This window comes from Narcine bancroftii, chromosome 4 (assembly GCF_036971445.1).
Source record: "Narcine bancroftii isolate sNarBan1 chromosome 4, sNarBan1.hap1, whole genome shotgun sequence".
NCBI classification, from domain to species: Eukaryota; Metazoa; Chordata; class Chondrichthyes; order Torpediniformes; family Narcinidae; genus Narcine; species Narcine bancroftii.
In genome coordinates this window covers 118942410-118966857 of record NC_091472.1, presented here as the reverse complement: position 1 = coordinate 118966857, position 24448 = coordinate 118942410, and the positions used below count along the sequence as shown (strand labels likewise).

The 24448-nt window shown below is 37.6% G+C and overlaps 1 protein-coding gene across 6 annotated transcripts in view; it reads left to right on the top strand.

Moving 5' to 3' along the window:
• Positions 1 to 24448, top strand: part of tango2 (transport and golgi organization 2 homolog (Drosophila)) — a 261525-nt gene that overhangs the window by 36229 nt on the left and 200848 nt on the right. For 5 of the 6 annotated variants that reach the window (XM_069932596.1, XM_069932591.1, XM_069932593.1 and 2 more), the window contains one exon: positions 10615 to 10685. The gene's annotated coding sequence lies outside the window, so the exon portion shown is untranslated. Of the gene's footprint in view, positions 1 to 7256; positions 7478 to 10614; positions 10686 to 24448 lie in introns of those variants that run through there. The other variant, XM_069932594.1, reaches the window with a different exon arrangement.

Below are 24448 nucleotides of genomic sequence, written 5' to 3'. Positions count from 1 at the left end.
CTCTTTACCCACATACATATCAATCGTGATCATTTTTACTCTCATTACACGTCTTCATCTCTCCGTCTATTTTGTAGTTGTTCTGCAAATTTTCGTGCTTCTCCTGGATCCGAGAATAGTCTGATTTGTTTTCCTGGAATAACAATTTTCAATACCGCTGGATGCTTTAGTATAAATTTATACCCTTTCTTCCATAAAATCGCCTTTGCTGTATTGAACTCCTTTCTCTTCTTTAGGAGTTCAAAACTTATATCTGGATAAATGAAGATTTTTTGCCCTTTATACTCCAGTGGCTTGTTGCCCTCTCTTACTTTTTCCATTGTCTTCTCCAGTATCTTTTCTCTTGTAGTATATCTTAGGAAATTTACTAAAATAGATCTTGGTTTTTGTTGTGGTTGTGGTTTAGAGGCCAATGCTCTATGTGCCCTTTCTATTTCCATTTCTTGCTGTAGTTCTGGACATCCTAGGATTTTAGGGATCCAATCTTTTATAAACTCCCTCATATTCTTGCCTTCTTCATCTTCCTTAAGGCCCACTATCTTTATGTTATTTCTTCTGTTATAATTTTCCATTATATCTATTTTTTGAGCTAACAGTTCTTGTGTCTCTATAGCTTTTTTATTAGATTCCTCTAATTTCTTTTTTAAGTCTTCTACCTCCATTTCTGCTGCTACTGCCCGCTCTTCCATCTTGTCCATTTTCTTTCCCATTTCTGTTAAGGTCATATCTATTTTGTTCATTTTCTCTTCTGTGTTGTTTATTCTTCTTCTTAAATCATTAAATTCCTGTGTCTGCCATTCTTTAAATGACTCCTTGTATCCCTTAACAAGAGAAAGTATATCCTTTATCTTGCCTTTCTCTTCTTCTTCTATTTCACTGTACTCTTCCTCTTCTTCTTCCTCTGGGTTGGCCATCTGTTGTTTCTTTGTTGCCCTTTTCTTCTCTTCTTTCTTGTTTCCATTGTCTTCTGTGTTCTCTTCTTGCTGCAGGTGTTCTGCAGCTGTCGTTGCCGGCTGTGGAGATCGACTCCCCAGCTGGTCCCCCCTCCCGTCGGTGTGTTTTTTTTCATGCGCGGTTGCGCACTTTTACTCGGCTCAGCGAGCCATTTTTGTAGTCCAATTTCTACCGACCTGAGGAAGCGGGTTTCTCTCTCCACAGCGGGCCTCTTCGAACAGGTAAGGCCTTCTCCTTCTTCCTCCGTTGTCTTCTCTTCCTCTCTTCTTACCGTTGATTTTGATTTTTCTTTTTTTGTCGCCATCTTCTTTCCACCTTTATACTCACTTTTCTTTAACTTTTATTTCTCTGCCTTTGTGTTTTCCTTTGTTTTTTCCGACTTTTCTGGAGAGGGCTGGAGTTCACCGTCCGGCCACTACTCCATCACGTAACTCCTCCGCGTTTTCAATTGTTTTTTTTTTAAATTTTTTATTTTTCACACCATAAATCGCATTAGCCATGATATACAATATTTCTTTTTCACACATATACAGTGACTTTTTTCCCCCCCCCCTCCCTCCTCCCAAGCCACCCCCCCACCCCCCCCTCTCATCCATTTTAGGTATACAATCTAGTTGCATTAAGCCAGTCAGACAATGTTGTCATTCAACAAAAATACACCAGAAATTCTACTGAGTCCATTCTTTTCTTTCCTTCTCCTTCCATCAACTTAGGTAATGTTTGTCCCCGGTAGGTTTTCGCTATTGTATTTAATGTAAGGCTCCCATACTTGTTCGAATATTTCAATATTATTTCTTAACCTATATGTTATTTTTTCTAATGGAATCCATTTATTCATTTAAATTTAGTAGTTTCTTCCTTTTAATTTGGTTATGTATTCCATTAATATTTAAAGTCATATAGTTCAGCGTAGCCCTTTTATATTTTGTTTATCTTCTCTTTCCGTTTTTCCATCATTACCTTTCCTCCTTTTCCATTTCTGTTTTCTTATTTTCAACTCTTTATAAGACAACATTCCTACAACATCCAACATTTTCCTTATTCTCCTATTTCTATCTTATTTATCCCCAATCTCCCCTTCCCCTCCTGAGTTGTCCTTTATCCCTTGTCGGACAACCACGTCTCCCCTCTCCATTTGGATTTGCGAATCCACTCGCAAGCGTCAACTGATTTTGCAGTGACCGCTATTCCCCCCCACCCAGCCCCCCCCCAGAAAAGATTTCACTTTTCATATGTAACAAAGGTCACTCTTTTAATTCCCTCCTTATTCTCTCTATTCCATTACCTTCCCTTATTAATTCTTGTCTATACTATCTATATTTTCCTCTAAGTACAGATACATTCACGTATGCACATTGTCTCTATTCACTCTTATACCTCCTTACCCGCATACATATCAATCGTGATCATTTTTACTCTCATTACCCGTCTTCATCCCTCAGTCTATTTTTGTCTTTACCCACATACATATCAATCGTGATCATTTTAACTCTCATTACCCGTCTTCCTCCCTCAGTCTATTTTTGTAATTGTTCTGCAAATTTTCGTGCTTTTTCTGGATCCGAGAATAGTCTGTTTTGTTGTCCTGGAATAAATATTTTCAATACCGCTGGATGCTTTAGTATAAATTTATACCCTTTCTTCCATAAAATCGCCTTTGCTGTATTGAACTCTTTTCTCTTCTTTAGGAGTTCAAAACTTATATCTGGATAAATGAAGATTTTTTGCCCTTTATACTCCAGTGGTTTGTTGCCCTCTCTTACTTTTTCCATTGTCTTCTCCAGTACCTTTTCTCTTGTAGTATATCTTAGGAATTTTACTACAATAGATCTTGGTTTTTGTTGTGGTTGTGGTTTAGAGGCCAATACTCTATGTGCCCTTTCTATTTCCATTTCTTGCTGTAGTTCTGGACATCCTAGGGTCTTAGGGATCCACTCTTTTATAAACTCCCTCATATTCTTGCCTTCTTCATCTTCCTTAAGGCCCACTATCTTTATGTTATTTCTTCTGTTATGGTTTTCCATTGTATCTATTTTTTGAGCTAGTAGTTCTTGTGTCTCTTTAGTTTTTTTATTAGATTTCTCCAATTTCTTTTTTAAGTCTTCTACCTCCATTTCTGCTGCTACTGCCCGCTCTTCCATCTTGTCCATTTTCTTTCCCATTTCTGTTAAGGTCATCTCCATTTTATTTATTTTCTCTTCTGTGTTGTTTATTCTTTTTCTTAAATCCTTAAATTCCTGTGTTTGCCATTCTTTAAATGACTCCATGTATCCTTTAATAAGAGCAAGTATATCCTTTACCTTGCCTTTCTTTTCTTCTTCTATTTCACTGTACTCTTCCTCTTCCTCTTCTTCTTCCTCTGGGTTGACCATCTGTTGTTTCTTTGGTGCCCTTTCCTCCTCTTCTTTCTTGTTTCTATTGTCTTCTGTGGTCTCTTCTTGCTGCAGGTGTTCTGCAGCTGTCGTTGCCGGCTGTGGAGATTGACTCCCCAGCTGGTCCCCCCTCTCGTCGGTGTGTTTTTTTTCATTCGCAACTTCACGCATGCGCGGTTGCGCACTTTTACTCGGCTCAGCGAGCCATTTTTGTAGTCCATTATTTACCGACCTGAGGGAGCGGGTTTCTCTCTCCGCAGCGGGTCTCTTCAGACAGGTAAGGCCTTCACCTTTTTCCTCCTTTGTCTTCTCTTCCTCTCTTCTTACCGTTGCTTTCGATTTTTCTTTTTTTGTCGTCATCTTCTTTCCACCTTTATACTCACTTTTCTGTAACTTTTATTTCTGTGCCTTTGTGTTTTCCTTTGTTTTTCCCGACTTTTCTGGAGAGGGCTGGAGTTCACCGTCCGGCCACTACTCCATCACGTGACTCCTTCTCAGCAGCAGCACCTTGAGGGTTCCAAGTGCTTTTTCTGTGGACAAAGAAAGCACCCCAGAGCCCTCTGCCCTGCCAGAGAAAATGTCTGTTCCAACCAGGTTTTTGGTTTTTCAAGGGTCATCTTGTATGCCAGATCAGCGCAGATTAGATTTTGAGCTGAATTTAAGGTCTCAAAAGTATATCCAGTGTATAACTCAACCCCAATTTTTTTGAGATTTCTTTGGGGGTTTCACAACTCCACTTGGTATGCTGAAACATATAGTATGTTTTTACACAGCTGCCATATTCCAAGAAATTATTCCCCATTTTCCAGAATGCAGTCTGTGCGTGCGTGCGTGCGTATTTTTTTAAAAATCAGAACTGGAATAATGATTCATTCCAGTTCTGATATTGTACCTCTTTAACCCTTAGTAAAATTCCCAGAATGCCTGCAGTCTAAAGTTAACTGCGGGCATTCTGTGAACAAAGGGCTAATGAATAGTAAGTCCTGCCTCTTTAATTACCAAACTTCCAGTATGCTGTTTAAACTCGCATAAGGAAACAGAGATAAGAGTTTTGATCGTTCATGTGTGAACGACCAATGCTGCAATCTCTGACATTCTTCAGACTGGTAAAATCACACAAATTCAATTTTTAAAAAAACTGCCGAAGGAACTCCTGCAGCGATGTCATGAGGCCAGACTCATTGACATTTGACAACCATGTCCATCTGTCTTTGTGCAAGGTAAGCTTTGAAGCTTTGGTGTGTCTTTCCCCCGGTGCCAACTGAATTCAGTTTTACCAATGCTCCTTAATGTCATATTTTGTCAAACTCTTGCCTTGTTTCAAGATCAGTCACTCAGTCTTTGCTTTAGAATAAAGTGCTCCTTGTTTTTTTTTGTTGCAAAGCTGCAATGAAGTATGATGCCAAACAATCTTGATGAAACTCTAGCTGGACATTGATGAGCAAGTGCTTTTCAGGTGCAGATAGCCAATCTAATTATGAAACTTAATTATGCTGCAATGAGCAAAAAAAGTGAGAGGATCAGGGAAAAGTGTTCTGTTTTTTAAAAAAAAATGCATGGCTTCAGTAAAGTAAACCAATTTGAATCTTGGGAATATGGTTTGTGATTGTCAATCTGAAACCACGATGTATTCATTGTGAATAACTTTTAAAAAAAAAAATGTGCTAGCCATATTATTCTGCCCCTCAATTTGACATTACTTTTTAAATGTGGCAGAAGATGGGTCTGGCCATATTAACACTGGAATATTCCATTAAGGTGGTCCAGCACATCCAAATATACTTGTCGGAAACACAGAACAGCAGATGCTGGAGTGTTGAGCAAACAATGAGAAGCAGGAGGGATTTGCATCCAGTTTTCTTTTAATATAACCATATCATAATTATAGCACAGAAACAGGCCAATTCGGCCCTTCTAGTCCATGCTGAACATCTCCCACCTAGTCCCATTAACCTGCACCCTTCCCATAACTCCAAATAACCTTTTATGGTCCTGACCTTCAACATTAAACATTTCTCTCTCTGGATACTGCCTGACTTGCTTAATCCCTCCAGTTTTTCATTCTATTATTTCACAAATCAATCATGTTCTGCACGGAATAGCTCCAACCCCCACCCACTGTCCTTAGTAAAACAAATCCTTGCAGAAGCACAACTGAAAGCATTGACTTTTATCAGAAAATTCTATAACCATCAGGAGTGAGTTTATCACAAAACACCCCAAATTAAGTCCAAACTTCATGCAAGCAATTAACAAGTTTGTGATTTGTTAAAGATCCGAGCATTAAGCTGTCTATTTCAGATCATATCATTATGATTTGATCCTTGTGCATGACTGATCTTCGATTATGGTGGATCCATCAACAAGATATGTGCTGACAAAGCAATCTTTAACATGCTTCTGCATGGTCCAAGAAATTCTATATGCCTGTATCAGTACTGTGTGTTGCTATTGTGTATCTTGCACCGGAAACTTCATATATGGAAGATACAGAACGGCACAGGAACCCATGTGTCTGTGCCAAACGTGATGTCCAAATCAGACAGAAATTTTGCTCTGTGCATTTGATAGATATGTCTCCATCACTTCCATATTCATGTCTATCTAGAAGCCTCTGAATGGAACTATCATGTCTGCTTCCATTATTGTTCCTGGAATCCCCACACAAAACCTATGGCTTTCCAAATGTACTTACATTCTGTCCTTGAGTATCCTCTCCAATAGCTTCCCTTCTGATGTGAGCCTCACTGGTCTACAATTTCCTGGATTATCTTAATTTTCTTCCTTGAACAAAGGAACAATGTTAGCTTCCCTCCTGACCTTGCCTGTGGGGCTACAAAGATCTTTATCAAAGCTTTACCAATCTGCTTCTTTCAATTACTGGGTTTATTCCATGAGTCTTTCGAGACTTGCCCAACTTGATGTCTTTGGGAAGTCTCAGCACCACATCTTCCTTGATCTCAAAATACCTTAACATTTTCTACACTATCCTCTCTATAACTATCCAAAATGTCCTACCCCTTGGTGAATACCAATCCATAATACTTATTTAGTACTTTTACTAATTTCCTCTGTCCCCAAATACAAATTCCCTCCTTTGTTCCACTCTCCAAAAACATTTATTATGGCCTGTTTTGGTCTGTCTTATGCCCTGCTTGATGACTTATTGAAATCTGTATATTCCACAAGGGCTCTGCCTAATTTTTGCTTCCAAAACTTTCCAAATGTCTCCTTTTTCTTTCTGCCTAAATTCACAACTTTTCTCATGGTCCATGGTCCTCTTTCCTTGCCATTCCTGCCCTTCCTCCATACAGGTCCATGCTGGTTCTTGACTCAAAGTGGCTAGTCCTTAAATATCTTCCCATGTGCTGCTTCCAACCTTTTCCAGCTCCTATCTAATAATGACATAATTTGCACTCCCCCAATTGCCACACAGTTTAGAATTAGCCCTCTTCATAATTCCTTTTCACAGACATTCCATTTGCTCTACCTATCCCTCACCTAGTTTCTGACTGCACGCTAAATTGTAGCTCTTCTTCTCAGTACTGGCGGTGGGTCACACAGACCAAGATCTAAGTCTAAGCATTTGGATAAAGTACGGTCTCTGATGGCGGAATTAAGGAAAATCGGGCAACTCCAATAGAATAAAAATCTAAAGGACATCTGCAGCAAGTTTGCAAAGAGGAAAAGCAAGCTGATAGTCGTGTATCCTTTAGTTGACAGAAGATAAACCTGCTGTGCAATTTTTATCGAAACATTTCTGCCCACTATCTTTCCAACCAGCAGTGTTGCTTAACTCCCTCTGTCCCACAGAAAATAAATTCTCAATTTATATGCTGGAGTTTACAGTCACCATTTGTAATTGTTTTGCTTGCCTGGTTTCTAATATTTCTTCCTCCTTTGAGGGTGAAGCCAAGGGTTAAAATAACCCATGTCCTGGAAGTCGTGTGCCTTGCTCAAATGGTGAAGCCAATGATCTGGAACTGCAATGTGGCTTGCTTGCTGCGAGTGATGGCGAATAGTCCATAAAGATTACATAAACAAGAAATATCCCAACCACAAAGAGCAAAATACAGGACAGCTGATGGTGTTGGTTGGCACACTTGTTTCATCCTTAATGTTTTGCCAAATAAAATGATTACAGATATCAGGTACATAATCACTTATTCTAAAATTTTATTTATTGAAATAATGTAGAAGCAAATCTGGAATTATCAACATTTTTTGATAATTTATTGTGTAGATAAATGTTACAAGATTTGCTTGTGCTCCATTAACAGGGAAGTCCTTGGATTGAATTAAAAGGCATGGGACAGCCGGCATAAGTATAATTAGATAAGATATTTAGGTGCTGAAAATTACATTCTGCCGTGTAGTCTGATGACCACTGATTCACTGATCTGAAATACATTATTGGCGTGGATTGTTTTTGGAAATATTCTGACCTTGCACAATTTAAAATACCCATGAATACATTTTTCAGGTTAGCCTTATTATGTATTTATGAAACACGATGAAGGGGCCTTTCGTGTATGCTGCTTGACCCAAGGAGTTCCTACAGTACAGTATTATGTGTGCTGCTCTGGTGTCGCATGTAAATGATCACTTGTTAAGACCGGTAATCTGGAGAGGAAGGAAAAGATTAAGATCTTGAATAAAACAGTGGGCAAAGGAAAATGGATCACTGTTTGAGAATGTTCACACCCTCGTTTGCATGCTGCAATGTTCTCTTATTTTAGACATGCAGCATGCAAACAGGCTATTTCGACCCATGAGCCATGCCACCCAATTAACCTACGACCCCCGTTACATTTTGAATGGTGGGAGGAAACTGGAGCCCCCAGAGAAAACCTGCGCAGACACGGTGGGGGGGAACGTACAAACTCTTTTAAGTTAGCGCGGGATTCAAACCTCAGTCCTGATCGCAGGCGCAGTAACAGCATTGCACTAACTAATATGCTAACCAAGATGCCCTGATGTATCATTTTTGTTTCTTCACTGTTGGTCCTCAGAAAAATACTTTGTTGTGACTGAAAGTTTATTTTGCCCTTCTGAAATTGGGAAGGTCAGAAAAGGCAGAAAGAAATAAGCAAAATCAAAGAACAAATCATGCAAGCACAGATTTAGAGGTTACTAACTGCCTTCAATTATCACAGATGTTCTTGGGCAAATGTAATGAATTCTCTCCCTGATCCTGGTATTGTATAAGACTTTTCTTTCTTTGGCTTGGCTTCGCGGACGAAGATTTATGGAGGGGTAAATGTCCACGTCAGCTGCAGGCTCGTTTGTGGCTGACAAGTCTGATGCGGGACAGGCAGACACGGTTGCAGCGGAAAATTGGTGGGTTGGGGTTGGGTGTTGGGTTTTTCCTCCTTTGTCTTTTGTCAGTGAGGTGGGCTCTGCGGTCTTCTTCAAAGGAGGTTGCTGCCCACCGAACTGTGAGGTGCCAAGATGCACGGTTTGAGGCGAGATCAGCCCACTGGCGGTGGTCAATAGGCCATTCAGCTCATCAGGTCTACTGTACGATTCGAATCGTGGCTTATGTATTTTTCCTCTCAACCTTATTCTCCTGCATTTTGACTATTACCTTTGACACCCTTGCTAATCAATAACCTGTCAACCTCTGCTTTAAATATACCCAATGATTTGGCCTCCACAGCTGTGTGTGACAGCAAATTCCACAGAGTCACCACCTTCAAGCTGAAGTGCTCTCTGCAGTTGCTTTACAAACACTTAGACCATCTTTCTGTTGATAAAGTAACGACAGGACAGTATCTCATAGGACTGGGTTAAATTCCAAAACACAAATTGCTCTGGCTTATCAGAACCATAATGTTTAGTGTTAACTACAGTGCAATTCTCAGTTCATTTCCATCTTCACTTTCCTCTCATGCATACATGGTTGAGAGCAAAGGTGGCCAAACTATGGTCCCCAGGGCAACAGTGGCCTGTTTCCTGTTTTAAATGGCCCATTAGAATATAGTCTCTAACAATGAATTGCACTGTTAGTACATTGCACTTTGGAATTTCAACACTGGATGCCACTGCCATTTTGAACAACTGCTCGACCAACTGTTGAAATGTTACTCAATGAAAATGTTTACCTCTGTTGATTAAACATGGGGGGGTGGGGAGAATCAAAAAGATGGCAAAGGAGTGCAGAAAATTCCAGACACAGTGGGGAAAGTGAATACTTTTTCACAAAAATTGAGGGGAAGTGCCTTTGTTTGATTTTGTTAACTTTAATAGCATAGCCCATCTACAGATTTATACATTACATTAATACAATACATTATAATTAAGGTGGACACTTGGGCCATGAACTGTATTTACTGAGAGCTGTTGAGGAATGTTAGAAGGGCCTTGTCTCTTTCTTGATCTTTTCTCCTGTTTTTATTTTGCACTGCTTTTTGAATGAGAGCTTGAAAGAGTTTTCTTCAATTAAATTAAATTTAAGAGCGGCAGATGCAGAAATGCTTGCTGTAATATGTGAGCATGTCAATGACTAATGTTCAATGATGTCATTGTGTTGGGAAGAATATCAGGTTCGGTGGGTTCAGAGAGATGAGTAACAATCACATGTAACTTTTATTAACACACAGGATACAAGCAGAAGAGAATATTAAACTGTACTCGATCACTATTTCACTTAAGCAATGATATAGACGTTCACGTCTGACTTTGGTTGGACTCTGACAACAGTAAACCTATTCTTGACCCGCTCACATACTACAAATAGGGACTCTTACAACCCCCCCCCCCCCCCCCCCCCCAGTTCCCTGACTCCAACAGGGTTGTAGCTCTCTGCAAGTACTGACCTATCGCAGTACTATGGTTCAGCTTCAATGTAGTGCACACCTTACCCATGATACTTCCAGGGATGTCCATAGTAGTAGCCTGGTATGGAATGATGTCCGGGGCTTGGACCAAGAGGCAGAGAGAGAGAATGTGCTTATCTGTGCTTCTGGCCAATAAGGTCATTTAAATTAGCTAACAGCAAGGTGCACACTAATGAGTGGCTGGAGTTCAACCTTGTTGTGACTTACGAATAAGTTTCATATAGGGAGGTATGTAACCACCCTCAATACACATATTCTCCCAACAGGCTGAGAGGCCACATTTCCTCCACACACAAGTCATATTGTTATTTTGATAAAAGATGAATTTTCAATGGCACAGGGGTTTTTTGAACTAACCACACTGTTTTCTTGTTGTGTAACTGGTTGAAAATTGCTGGGATTAATATTGTTTGGACAATGTCTCATATATTTCTGAATGTGACCCACAGCCAAGAAAGTTCAGCTACCCTCAATTTCAAGCAAGTATTATTCAGAGCCAAAGCCGCATGCCAAGATTATTGTGAGTAAACTGTTGCAACGTTACAAATTCTCTTCCTAAATGTTTTGAAACAGATCAATGTAGAATTTTTTTTTAATTGTTCACGGAGATCTGCTTAGATTTACACTTTTATTAAAATGTAAAGTTCTTTTTCTTTAAAAAAAACAGTTATTTCAAATTGTGAAAAACAATCTTTCAGAAAACAATGTATCCACAGACGGATAATTATGTTGTATCCATTTTTAGCAACTATCAATCCAATTATATTTCTGCCAGCCGATCTATTCAGACTGTAGAAATTCTCAAAATCCAGGAATACTGAAGCTGAATCTTAAATCATGTCCTTTCTATGTTTTGCTACGTAAACACAGAAAAAGGTTCCAATTTGGAACCACAATTCTTTCTTGGTTCTAAAGGAAGGGCAAACTTTATTTTGAGGGAATGCACTTAATATTCAGCAGACTGATTCCTGGGGCAGAGTGTTCATTTTATGAGAAGGTTGTTGGAAAGAGATAGGTCTCTTTCTCTGTACTTTGGGGAAAAGATGAGCAGCGATGTTACTAAGACCAACCAAACAAATACACGGTGGGGTGGGGGTGGGGGTGCAATCTGTTGAAAGAACTCGGTGGATTTCTCAGCATCAGTGGGGAAAAAATACAGTTAACTTTTAGGACCAGAACCTTTCATCAAGATGTCTTGCTACTCAACCAACTGAGATCATCCAGCAGATTGTGTTTTACTCTAGATTTTAGCATCTGTGGTCTGTCATTTGTCCCAAGAATAGTTAGAGGGCTCAATAGAATGGACACAAGGAGAAGTCAGGGCCATAGTTCTGAATTATCTACTCTCTATTTTTAGACTGAGATGAGAAACTTCATCCTCAGGGAGTGATGAATCTGTGGAATTTTCATCTTCTGGGAGGCTTGAGTATCCATTTCACTTGAAACTTATTCAAGTTTTCTGGATATTGAATGAATCAAGAAATTTGGGTATATTTGTCCTGGGTAAACTTGTACCTCTCACTTTGTTCGTTTTAGATTGGTCACAGTGTTTGAACTACCGAAAGAAAACAGACACATGCCTAGAGCACCTCTGTTTATGCAAATCTTTATTACTAAATCTAAAGCTGATTTCAAACTACAATATGCAAGCCCTTCCCAATTATACTTATCAACGCCTGGACTGGTCCCAACTGCCGAAGTGAGGCAACAACCGCATACTTGTAGTAGGTTGTCTGGGCGCCGGTAGCAGCTTCTCCACCTCCCCCGACTGGAACGTTGGTTGGACTCCAGATGTTCTTGCTGAGAGAAGTTTCTAACACTCAGAGAGTCTGAAACTTCAGCAGCGGGACCATGGCTTATATTACCCAAAAATTGTTTACTCATAGCCCATCACCCTGAATAAATAGTTTACTTATCTTCAAGGTCTCTTTTTTTTTTTAATTTTTTTACACCATAAATCACATTAGCCATGCTACACACTTTTTCTTTTTCACACATATACAGTGACTTTTTCTTCCCCCCCCCCCTCCCTCCTCCCAAGCCACCCCCCCACCACCCCCCTCCCATCCATTTTAGGTATACAATCTAGGTTACATTAAACCAGTCAGATAATGTTGTCATTCAACAAAAATACACCAGAAATTCTACTGAGTCCATTCTTTTCTTTCCTTCTCCTTCCATCAACTTAGGTAATGATTGTCCCCGGTAGGTTTTCGCTATTGTATTTAATGTAAGGCTCCCATATTTGTTCGAATATTTCAATATTATTTCTTAAACTATATGTAATTTTTTCTAATGGAATACATTTATTCATTTCTATATACCATTGTTGTATTTTCAGATTATCTTCCAATTTCCAGGTTGACATAATACATTTTTTTGCTACGGCTAGAGTTATCTTAACAAATCTTTTTTGTGCATCCTCCAAATCAATTCCAAACTCTTTGTTTTTTATGTTACTTAGGAGAAAGATCTCTGGATTCTTTGGTATATTGTTTTCTGTTATTTTATTTAATATCTGATTGAGATCTTCCCAAAATTTTTCTACTTTCTCACATGTCCAGATTGCATGAATTGTTGTTCCCATTTCTTTTTTACATCGAAAACATCTATCAGATACTGTTGGGTCCCATTTATTTAACTTTTGAGGTGTAATGTATAGTCTGTGTAACCAGTTATATTGTATCATATGTAGCCTCGTATTTATTGTATTTCTCATCGTTCCAGAACATAATTTCTCCCATGTTTCCTTTTTTATCTTTATATTTAAATCTTGTTCCCATTTTTGTTTAGTTTTACCATTTGTTTCCTCATTCTCCTTTTCTTGCAGTTTAATATACATATTTGTTATAAATCTTTTGATTAACATTGTATCTGTAATCACATATTCAAGGTTACTTCCCTCTGGCAAACTCAAATTGCTTCCTAATTTATCTTTCAAGTAGGATCTCAGTTGGTAATATGCCAGCGCTGTATCTCCAGTTATATTGTACTTATCTCTCATTTGTTCAAAGGATAAGAATCTACTTCCTGAAAAACAATTTTCTATTCTTTTAATCCCTTTTTTTTCCCATTCTCTAAAGGAAAGGTTATCAATTGTAAAAGGGAGTAACTTATTTTGCGTCAATATTAGTTTTGGTAATTGATAATTTGTTTTATTTCTTTCTACATGAATCTTCTTCCAAATATTGAGGAGATGATGTAATACTGGAGAAGTTCTATGTTGTACCAATTTTTCATCCCATTTATATAATATGTGTTCAGGTTTCTTTTCACCTATTTTATCTAATTCTAATCTCATCCAGTCTGGTTTTTCCCTTGTTTGATAAAAATCTGATAGGTATCTTAATTTTGCGGCTCTATAATAATTTTTAAAGTTTGGCAATTGTAAGCCTCCTTGTTTATACCATTCTGTTAATTTATCCAGTGCTATCCTCGGTTTCCCCCCTCTCCATAAAAATTTCCTTATTATTTTCTTTAACTCTTTGAAGAATTTTTCTGTCAGTTGTATTGGCAATGTCTGAAATAAGTATAATATCCTTGGAAAAATGTTCATTTTAATACAGTTTATCCTTCCTATTAGTGTTAGTGGTAGATCTTTCCAATGATCTAAATCGTCCTGTAATTTTTACATTAGTGGATAATAATTGAGTTTATATAATTGGCCGAGATTTTTGTTTATTTGTACACCTAGGTATCTTATTGCCTGCATTTGCCATCTAAATGGAGATTCCTTCTTAAATTTTGAGAAATCCGCATTATTCATAGGCATTGCTTCACTTTTATTTACGTTTATCTTGTAACCCGACACTTCTCCATATTCCTTCAATTTCTTATATAATTCTTTTATTGATACTTCTGGTTCTGTTAAGTACACTATCACATCATCCGCAAATAGACTGATTTTATATTCCCTGTCTTTTATTTTTATTCTTTTTATATTATTATCTATTCTTATCGATTCTGCTAGTGGTTCTATGGCTAACGCAAACAATAAAGGTGATAGTGGGCATCCCTGCCGCGTTGACCTGCTTAAGTTAAATTGTTTTGATACATGTCCATTTACTGTCACTTTCGCTAACGGTCCCTTATATAATGCTTTAATCCAATTAATATACTTCTCCGGTAAGCTGAATTTTTGCAATACTTTGAAAAAATAATTCCATTCTACTCTGTCGAAGGCCTTCTCTGCGTCTAAAGCAACTGCTACTGCAGGTGCTTTATTTCCTTCTACTGCATGAATTAAGTTAATAAATTTACAAATATTGTCTGTTGTGTGTCTTTTTTTGATAAATCCAGTTTGTTCTAAATTTACCATTTTCGGTACCTGCTCTGCTAATCTGTTTGCTAATAGTTTAGCTATTATCTTATAATCTGTGTTTAGTAAAGATATTGGTCTATATGACGCTGGTGAGAGTGGATCTTTCCCTTGTTTTAGTATTACTGTAATTATTGCTGTTTTACATGAATCTGGTAAGCTTTGTGTTTCATCAATCTGGTTGATTTCATCCAGGAGGGGCGGAATTAATAAGTCTTTAAATGTTTTGTAGAATTCTATTGGGAGTCCATCCTCTCCTGGTGTCTTATTATTTGGTAATTTTTTTTATTATCTCTTGTATTTCTACTGTTCCAAATGGTTCTGTTAATTTATTTTGTTCCTCTATTTGTAGTTTTGGTAGTTCAATTTTAGTCAAAAATTCATCTATTTTCCCTTCTTTCCCTTCGTTTTCAGTTCGGTATAATTGTTCATAGAATTCTCTAAAGTTTTCCTTAATTTCTTTTGGATTATATGTAATTTGTTTGTCTTTTTTCCTTGATGCCAATACCATTTTCTTAGCTTGTTCTGTCTTAAGCTGCCATGCTAGGATTTTGTGCGTTTTTTCACCCAGTTCATAATATTTCTGTTTTGTCTTCATTATATTCTTCTCTACCTTATATGTTTGTAATGTTTCATATTTTATTTTTTTTATCCGCCAATTCTCTTCTTTTAGTTGTATCTTCTTTCATTGCTAATTTTTTTTCTATATTTACTATTTCCCTTTCGAACTGCTCTGTTTCCTGATTATAGTCCTTCTTCATCTTGGTTACATAACTTATTATTTGCCCACTAATAAATGCCTTCATTGCATCCCATAGTATAAACTTATCTTCCACTGATTCCGTATTTATTTCAAAATACATTTTTAATTGTTTTTCAATAAATTCTCTAAAATCCTGCCTTTTAAGTAGCATGGGGTTTAATCTCCATCTATACATTCTTGGAGGGATGTCCTCGAGCTTTACTGTCAATATTAAGGATGAATGGTCCGATAGTATTCTAGCTTTATATTCTGTTTTAATTACTCTATCTTGCATACTAGCTGATAACAAAAATAGGTCTATTCTTGAGTATGTTTTATGTCTAGCCGAGTAATATAAATATTCCTTTTCTTTTGGGTTTTGTTTCCTCCATATATCCAAAAGTTGCATTTCTTGCATTGATTTAATTATAAATTTGGTTACTTTGTTCTTTCTGTTAATTTTTTTCCCAGTTTTATCCATATTTGAATCCAAATTCAGGTTGAAATCCCCTCCTATTAGTATGTTCCCTTGCGTATTAGCTACCTTCAAAAAGATATCTTGCATAAACTTTTGATCTTCTTCGTTAGGTGAATATACATTAAGTAGATTCCAAACCTCTGAATATATCTGACATTTTATCATTACATATCTCCCTGCTGGATCTATTATTTCCTCTTCTATTTTAAATGGCACATTTTTACTAATTAATATAGCCACTCCTCTTGCTTTTGAATTATACGATGCTGCTGTTACATGTCCTACCCAATCTCTCTTTAATTTCTTGTGCTCCAATTCAGTTAAGTGTGTTTCTTGGACAAATGCTATATCAATTTTTTCTTTTTTCAGTAAATTTAGCAGTTTCTTCCTTTTAATTTGGTTATGTATTCCATTAATATTTAAAGTCATATAGTTCAACGTAGCCATTTTATACTTTGTTTATCTTCCCTTTCCGTTTTTCCATCATTACCTTTCCTCCTTTTCCATCTCTGTTTTCTTTTTTTAAACCCTTTATAAGACAACATTCCTAAAACATCAAACATTTTCCTTATTCTCCTATTTATAACTTCTTTAGCCCCAATCTCCCCTTCCCCTCCTGAGTTGTCCTTTATCCCTTGTCGGACAACCACATCTCCCCTCTCCATTTGGGTTTGCGAATTCACTCGCAAGCGTCAACTGATTTTGCAGTGACCGCTATTCCCCCCCACCCAGCCCCCCCCAGAAAAGATTTCACTTTTCATATGTAACAAAGGTCACTCTTTTAATTCCCTCCTTATTCTCTCTATTCCATTACCTTCCCTTATTAATTCTTGTCTATACTATCTATATTTTCCTCTAAGTACAGATACATTCACGTATGCACATTATACCTATACACTCTTATACCTCTTTACCCACATACATATCAATCGTGATCATTTTTACTCTCATTACACGTCTTCATCTCTCTGTCTATTTTGTAATTGTTCAGCAAATTTTCGTGCTTCTTCTGGATCCGAGAATAGTCTGTTTTGTTTTCCTGGAATAAATATTTTCAATACTGCTGGATGCTTTAGTATAAATTTATACCCTTTCTTCCATAAAATCGCCTTTGCTGTATTGAACTCCTTTCTCTTCTTTAGGAGTTCAAAACTTATATCTGGATAAATGAAGATTCTTTGCCCTTTATACTCCAGTGACTTATTGCCCTCTCTTACTTTTTCCATTGTCTTCTCCAGTATCTTTTCTCTTGTAGTATATCTTAGGAATTTTACTAAAATAGATCTTGGTTTTTGCTGTGGTTGTGGTTTAAAGGCCAATGCTCTATGTGCCCTTTCTATTTCCATTTCTTGCTGTAGTTCTGGACATCCTAGGATCCTAGGGATCCAATCTTTTATAAACTCCCTCATATTCTTGCCTTCTTCATCTTCCTTAAGGACAACTATCTTTATGTTATTTCTTCTGTTATAATTTTCCATTATATCTATTTTCTGAGCTAGTAGTTCTTGTGTCTCTATAGCTTTTTTATAAGATTCCTCTAATTTCTTTTTTTAAGTCCTCTACCTCCATTTCTGCTGCTACTGCCCGCTCTTCCATCTTGTCCATTTTCTTTCCCATTTCTGTTAAGGTCATATCTATTTTATTCATTTTCTCTTCTGTGTTGTTTATTCTTCTTCTTAAATCCTTAAATTCCTGTGTTTGCCATTCTTTAAATGACTCCATGTATCCTTTAATAAGAGAAAGTATATCCTTTATCTTGCCTTTCCCTTCTTCTTCTATTTCACTGTACTCTTCCTCTTCTTCTTCCTCTGGGTTGGCCATCTGTTGTTTCTTTGTTGCCCTTTTCTTCTCTTCTTTCTTGTTTCCATTGTCTTCTGTGTCCTCTTCTTGCTGCAGGTGTTCTGCAGCTGTCGTTGCCGGCTGTGGAGATCCACTCCCCAGCTGGTCCCCCCTCCCGTCGGTGTGTTTTTTTTCATTCGCAACTTCGCGGTTGCGCACTTTTACTCGGCTCAGCGAGCCATTTTTGTAGTCCAATTTCTACCGACCTGAGGAAGCGGGTTTCTCTCTCCACAGCGGGCCTCTTCGAACTGGTAAGGCCTTCTCCTTCTTTCTCCGTTGTCTTCTCTTCCTCTCTTCTTACCGTTGATTTCGATTTTTCTTTTTTTGTTGCCATCTTCTTTCCACCTTTATACTCACTTTTCTTTCACTTTTATTTCTGTGCCTTTGTGTTTTCCTTTGTTTTTTCTGACTTTTCTGGAGAGGTGTGGAGTTCACCATCCGGCCACTACTCCATCACGTGACTCCTCCCTTCTTCAAGGTCTCTTGACAGTCTGCAACCAACAAAAGACAACTGCATCTCTGGGCCTCATGGTTGAATTTATATTATGTCTTCTGATTCAACTGCATCTCTGGGCCCCATGGTGGAATTTAAATTATGTCTTCTGATTCACGCATACATTATTATCAAAGTAGGTGGAAATTAGATTAAGTCTTCTTGATTCATATGTATACATTCTTGCATAAGATGGTCTAAATCCTCCATTACTATAATTGCAATGAGATTGTGTTGGGTTGAAGATCTACCATTATCTTGTAGAGGACAGGCATTTGAGTTGATGAAGTTAAAGGGAGATGTGCATGGCTTTTTAAAAAAAAAAGTGTGGTGGGTGCCTGGAGTGGACTGCCAGAAGTAGTGGTGGAAGCAGACATGATGATAGTTTTTAAGAGACTTCTGGGGAGGAGTCACGTGATGGAGTAGTGGCCAGTAGGAGAACACCAGCCCTCTCAGAAAAGAAGGAAAAAAGTAAAGAAAAAGCAAAGCCACAGACACACAAACCACAACAAATAAAAAATAAAGGTATGGAGAAAATGGCGCCAAAGAAAGAAAAGCCAAACACAACAGGAAGAAAAGAAGAAGGAAAGACATCGGAAGAGAAAGGTGAAGGCCTTACCTGTACGAAGAAGCAGGGACCCGCCGTGGAAAGAGCAGCCCTCTCCCTGAGGTCAGTGGAAACCCCGAAGGGTCACGACCCACCGAGCGCAGGACTACAAGGATGGCTCACGGAGCCAAATAGAGGTGCGCACGACAAACACAACACCGATGGGAGGGGGGACCAACTGTGGAGTAGAACTCCACAGCTTGAACAGCTGAGTAAGACTCGACAGCAGGGCTCCCAGCGGGAAGATACAGAAAACAATGGGAACGAAAAGGAGGAGAATGAAAAAAGGAAATCGGAGACTCAACAGATGACCAGCCCAGAGGAAGAGAATCAACATCAAGACACCATTAATTAAAAAAAATACCCAGGAAACTGAGACAAACAGCCCAACAAGAAAGTTAGAAGAGACACAGATACAAGAAAGAGAGGTAGAGGACATAGGTCCTGGAGTGGACTCAGGGGAAGAGGAGGGAGAACATCAAACTCTGCACAGAGAAATAGAAGATAAAGGGAATGAACTGTACATAGATAGGAAATTTTTTCAAGAATATATGGAAGCATTAAAAGAATGGCAGACACGAGAATTTAATGAAATGAAAAGAATAAAAGGTACAGAGGAAAAAGTGAATAGATTAGAGATGGTAATGACAAAAATAGGGAAAAGAATAGACAAGGTGGAAGAATGGGAAACAGCCATAGAAATGGAAGTGGATGACTTAAAAAAGAAATTAGAAGAATCTGATTAAAAAAAAGTTAAAGAAACACAGGAGTTGTTAGCTCAGAAGATGGATATAATGGAAAACTATAATAGGAGAAACAATATAAAGATAGTGGGCCTTAAGGAAGATGAAGAAGGCAAAGATATGAAAGAATTTATAAAAGAATGGATCCCCAGGGTCCTAGGAATGCCAGAATTACAGGAAGGAATAGAAATAGAAAGGGCACACAGAACATTAGCCCCTAAACCACAGCCACAACAAAAACCAAGATCCATTCTTGTAAAATTCCTGAGATATACGACAAGAGAAAATATATTGGAGAAGGCAATGAAAAAAATAAGAGAAGACAAAAAGCCACTGGAATACAAAAGTAAAAAAAAAAAAATTTTTCTACCCAGACATAAGTTTTGAGCTCCTGAAGAAGAGGAAGGAGTTTAATGCAGCAAAATTGATCCTATGGAAGAAAGGCTATAAATTTATATTAAGATATCCAGCGGTGCTTAAAATAATTATCCTGGGGCAGCAAAGCAGACTGTTCTCGGATCCGGAGGAAGCACGAGAATTTTCAGAATGTTTGCAAAACAGACAGAGAGATGAAGAGATGTAACAAGAACAAGAATGACGACAAACTTCATATAAAGAAGAAGAATAAAATACAAGTAAGAACTAAGAAGGGGAAGAAAGGAAGTAAGGGGGGAATTAAGAGTGTGAGCTTTGTTATATGTGAAGATAAAACTCTTTTCTGGAGGGGGCTGGGTGGGAGAGAATAACAGTCACTGCGAAATCAGATGACGCTGCGAGCGGGTTCGCATTCCAAATGGAGAGGGGAGATATGGTTGCCCGACAAGGGGCAACTCAGAGAGGGGGGGTGACATTTGGGGTTAAGGGAATTTTAGATGTGGGAATAGTGGAAATATTTAATGTTTTAGAAGTGTTGTCTTACAGTGTGTTTTTTAAAAAAAAACAACAGAAATGGATAAGGAGGAAAGGTGGTGATGAGGAAGTGGAAAGGAAAAGTAAACAAAGTATGAAATGGCCATGTTGAACTATATGACTTTAAATATTAACGGTATACATAACCAAATTAAAAGGAAGAGGATGTTAAATTTACTGAAGAAAGAAAAAATTGATACAGCATTCGTGCAAGAAACACATCTAACTGAAGTGGAGCACAAGAAATTAAGGAGAGATTGGGTGGGGCACGTAACGGCAGGATCATATAATTCAAAAGCCAGAGGAGTAGCTATATTAATCAATAAAAATGTACCAATCAAAATAGAGGAGGAAATAATAGATCCAGCAGGGAGGTATGTAATGATAAAGTGTCAGATATATTCAGAATTTTGGAATTTGCTCAATGTATATGCACCTAATGAAGAAGATAAAAAATGTATGCAAGATATCTTTTTGAAGATTGCAGATACGCAGGGAAATATACTGATAGGAGGGGACTTTAACTTTAATTTGGACTCAAAGATGGATAAAACTGGAAAAAAAGACTAGCAGAAAGAACAAAGTAACCAAATTTATGGTCAAATCGATGCAGGAAATGCAACTTTTGGATATATGGAGGAGACAACACCCAAAGGAGAAGGAATACTCATATTATTTGAGTAGACACAAACATACTCAAGGATAGACCTGTTCCTGTTATCAGCTCAAATCCAAGGTAGAGTTAGGAAAACGGAATATAAAGCTAGATTGTTATCGGATCACTCACCCCTGTTATTAGCAATAGAGCTGGAGGACATCCCACTGAGAATGTATAGATGGAGATTAAACTCCATGCTACTTAAAAGGCAGGATTTTAGAGAATTCATTGAGTGACAAATTAAAATGTACTTTGAAATAAATACAGAATCAGTGAAAGACAAATTTATATTATGGGATGCAATAAAAGCCTTCATCAGAGGGCAGATAATAAGTTATGTAACTAAGATGAAGAAGGATTACAATCGGGAAATAGAACAGCTGGAAAGGGAAATAGCAAGTACAGAAAAAGAATTAGCAATAAAGGAAGATACAACAAAAAGAAGAGAATTGGCGAACAAAAACAAACACGAAACACTCCAAACATATAAAGTGGAGAAGAACATAATGAAGACAAAACAGAAGTATTATGAGCTAGGAAAAAAAATGCACAAAATACTAGCTTGGCAGCCTAAGACAGAACAAACTAAAAGAACGGTATTGGCATCAAGGAAAAAGGACAAACAAATTACATATAACCCAACGGAGATCAATGAAAACGTCAAGGAATTCTATGAGCAACTATATCGAACTGAGAACGAAGGGAAAGAAGACAAAATAGATGAATTTCTAGCTAAAATTGGAATACCGAAATTGCAAGAAGAGGAGCAAAATAAATTAATAAAACCATTTGAAATAGAGGAAATACAGGATATATTAAAAAAAACTACTGAACAATAAAACGCCGGGAGAGGATGGACTCCCAATAGAATTCAATAAAATATTTAAAGACTTATTAATTCCTCCTCTCCTGGAAGTGATGAACCAGATTGAAGAAACACAAAACATGCCAGATTCATGCAAAACAGCAATAATTGCAATAATACCAAAGTCGGGGAAAGATCCACTAACATCAGCATCGTATAGACCAATATCTCTTCTTAACACAGATTATAAAATAATAGCTAAACTATTAGCAAACGGATTAGCCGATCAAACTGGATTTATTAAGAAAAGACTAACAACAGCCAATTTCTGTAAGTTCATTAACTTAATCCATGCAGTACAAGGAAACAAGATGCCAACAGTGGCGGTTGCTTTAGATGAAGAGAAAGCCTTTGACAGAGTAGAATGGAATTATTTATGCAAAGTACTACAGAGGTTCAACCTACCAGAGAAATGTATTAATTAGATTAAAGCATTATAGGTGACTGTAAATGGATATATATCAAACCAATTTAAATTAAGCAGATCAACTAGGCAGGGATGTCCACTCTCTCCCTCACTGTTCGCGTTAGCTATAGAACCACTGGCAGAACTGTTAAGAACATAAAATAAAATAAGAGGGATAAAAATAAAAGAGAAGGAATATAAAATCAGTCTATTTGCAGATGACGTCATAGTATACTTAACAGAACCAGAAATATCAATAAAAGAATTACATAAGAAATTGAAGGAATATGGAGAAGTATCTGGGTACAAGATCAACGCAAATAAAAGTGAAGCAATGCCAATGAATAATGTGGATTTCACAAAGTTTAAGAAAGAATCACCATTTAAATGGCAAACACAAGCAATTCGATACCAAGGTATACAACTAGATAATAATTTAAGCCATCTATACAAATTAAATTATCAGTCATTAATGAAGAAATTACAAGACGACTTAGAGCATTGGAAAGACTTACCACTAACATTGATAGGAAGGGTAAATTGTAATAAAATGAATATCTTCCAAGGAGACAATACCTATTTCAATCATTCCCAATTCACCTAACAGAGAAATTCTTCAAGGAGCTAAAGAAAATAATAAGGAAATTCTTATGGAAAGCAGGGAAACCGAGGATAGTGCTAGATAAATTAACAGAATGGTACAAAGAAGGGGGCTTACAGCTACCAAACTTTAAGAATTAATATAAAGCAGGAGTCACGTGATGGAGTAGTGGCCGGACGGTGAACTCCAGCCCTCTCCAGAAAAGTCGGGAAAAACAAGAGAAAATACAAAGGCACAGAAATACAAGTTAAAGAAAAGTGAGTATAAAGGTGGAAAGAAGATGGAGACAAAAGAAGAAAAATCAAAATCAACGGTAAGAAGAGAGGAAGAGAAGACAACGGAGGAAAAAGGTGAAGGCCTTACCTGTCCGAAGAGGCCCGCTGTGGAGAGAGGAGCCCACTACCTCAGGTCGGTAGAAAAAGAACTACAACAATGGCTCACAGAGCCGAGTAAAAGTGTGCAACCGCGCATGAAAAAAAACACACCGACGGGAGGGGGGACCAGCTGGGGAGTCGATCTCCACAGCCGGCAACGACAGCTGCAGAACACCTGCAGCAAGAAGAGACCACAGAAGACAATGGAAACAAGAAAGAAGAGAAGGAAAGGGCAACAAAGAAACAACAGATGGCCAACCCAGAGGAAGAAGAAGAGGAAGAATACAGTGAAATAGATAAAGGGAAATGCAAGGTAAAGGATATACTTGCTCTTGTTAGAGGATACATGGAGTCATTTAAAGAATGGCAGACACTGGAATTCAATGATTTAAGAAGAAGAATAAACAACACAGAAGAGAAAGTGACTAAAATAGATATGACCTTAACAGAAATGGGGAAAAAAATGGACAAGATGGAAGAGCGGGCAGTAGCAGCAGAAATGGAGGTAGAAGACTTAAAAAAGAAATTGGAGGATCTAATAAAAAAACTAAAGAGACACAAGAACTACTAGCTCAAAAAATAGATATAATGGAAAATTATAACAGAAGAAATAACATAAAGATAGTGGGCCTTAAGGAAGATGAAGAAGGCAAGAATATGAGGGAGTTTATAAAAGAGTGGATCCCTAAGACCCTAGGATGTCCAGAACTACAGCAAGAAATGGAAATAGAAAGGGCACATAGAGTATTGGCCTCTAAACCACAACCACAACAAAAACCAAGATCTATTGTAGTAAAATTCCTAAGATATACTACAAGAGAAAAGGTACTGGAGAAGACAATGGAAAAAGTAAGAGAGGGCAACAAACCACTGGAGTATAAAGGGCAAAAAATCTTCATTTATCCAGATATAAGTTTTGAACTCCTAAAGAAGAGAAAAGAGTTCAATACAGCAAAGGCGATTTTATGGAAGAAAGGGTATAAATTTACACTGAAGCATCCTGCGGTATTGAAAATATTTATTCCAGGACAACAAAACAGACTATTCTCGGATCCAGAAGAAGCACAAAAATTTGCAGAACAATTACAAAAATAGACTGAGGGATGAAGACGGGTAATGAGAGTAAAAATGATCACGATTGATATGTATGTGGGTAAAGACAAAAATAGACTGAGGGATGAAGATGGGTAATGAGGGTAAAAATGACCACGATTGATATGTATGCGGGTAAAGAGGTATAAGAATGAATA